The following is a 1558-nucleotide window of genomic DNA, read 5'->3' as shown; positions in this document are numbered from 1 at the left end:
GGGGGGGGGGGTACAAGTTTCGGTCCTGTACTATGTGTGCGGCGTCTGTGGTAGATATGTTATGTTGTTCCAGGACCTTTTTAACCCCAACCAGCCAGGTCTTTCTTGGTCTTCCTCTTGATTTGAAGCCGGAATCTCGGGTAACACTATTACTGTTACCAATTATATCCATGAGACTGTGAGCCTTGACTACAGGCATACACTTATGTTATTATGTTTATATTACAGATGTGTTTTGAGATAGATTGTGATGTATGGGTGTGCGCACGAGCGCGCGCGTGTGTGTGTGTTAGTGTGTGTGTATGTGTGTGTGTGTGTTTGTGTGTGTTTGTTTATGTTTGTATGTGTTTGTGTTTTATGTGTATGTGTGTGTGAGTGTGTGTGTGTGTGTGTGTGTGTGTGTGTGTGTGTGTGTGTGTGTGTGTGTGTGTGTCAATGTTCCAGGATCTTGACAATAAAGATGTATCGTACCGTATCTTATCTAAATACATGTATTGAGTAATTCTCCATTTTATTGTGTGTCAGGAGTGAGAGTCATTCATGCGTGCTACACCGGCACCATGCGAGATTGCCAGTAACGTTACCTTTTTTTTTTTGTTAACTAAGAACGACAAATAACAAAATCATACCTTATTCTAATACAAAAAGCCCACATTTGAAAAGCGGAAAAGGTGGTCTTTCTTCCTGTTTTTATGTCATAAAAACAGTCTGTTTGGAGATGTGTCTTTGTTAACCAACCACACTTTCTAAAGGGGTCCCACCTAAAGAGCAATAACTCTGTCTTATCAGCATTAATTTCAACAAAAGTTGAAACAATTAGAATTCAACCAAGAAGACGTTATGTTAAGAAATATGAAGGAAATCAATAACCGTGTCCGAGAAATATCAAGACTAAAAGAGAGATGAGATACAGGGGCGTGTTCGGCCCGTTCTGGTTTCAGAACAAGGACCACGACAATCAGATCAGATGAATATATCAATACCTCACCTTTCAAAGAAAGTATATGAAAAGTTCAGGAAGGGAAAGGCATTATGCTGTAGACGTCTGGTGCCAATTGGATTGGGTCCCACCTAGATGCTCAGCCGTACTCTACAGGTCAAGAGTGTCCCTTGGATGGCTGAAAGAAAGATTTTGCGAAAGCTTTATAAGCCGAAAGTTTACGACTGAATCGTAACCACCCCCACCCTCTTCTTTCCCACAATTTGAACCCTTCATTTAATTCCTCGGGCTTTTTTGGCTGACATAGTCTATGGAAACAAACTACAAACAAGCAAAAAGTTGAAACTCATTACAATATAGAGCAGGACCTCCAAAGAATCGACTCAGAAACATGCTACGGGATTATTCAAAAATTTCAGTGGCGTATTGGATCTTGTATGCAAAGAAATGGTCAACATCTGAAGATTTAGATAGCCATCCCCTCCCAAGATTAATTTGGCAATATCGATATTTTATAAATCTGCTCTTCAATGCACAAAAAGAGACTACTTGAAAAAGAACAATATGTTTTTTGTTGTTGTTGTGTGTGTTTTTTGTGTGTTTTTTTTTTGGTGTTTT

This window comes from Aplysia californica, unplaced genomic scaffold (assembly GCF_000002075.1).
Source record: "Aplysia californica isolate F4 #8 unplaced genomic scaffold, AplCal3.0 scaffold00953, whole genome shotgun sequence".
In the NCBI taxonomy this organism is placed as follows: domain Eukaryota; kingdom Metazoa; phylum Mollusca; class Gastropoda; order Aplysiida; family Aplysiidae; genus Aplysia; species Aplysia californica.
Note: the sequence above shows the minus strand (reverse complement) of the source record.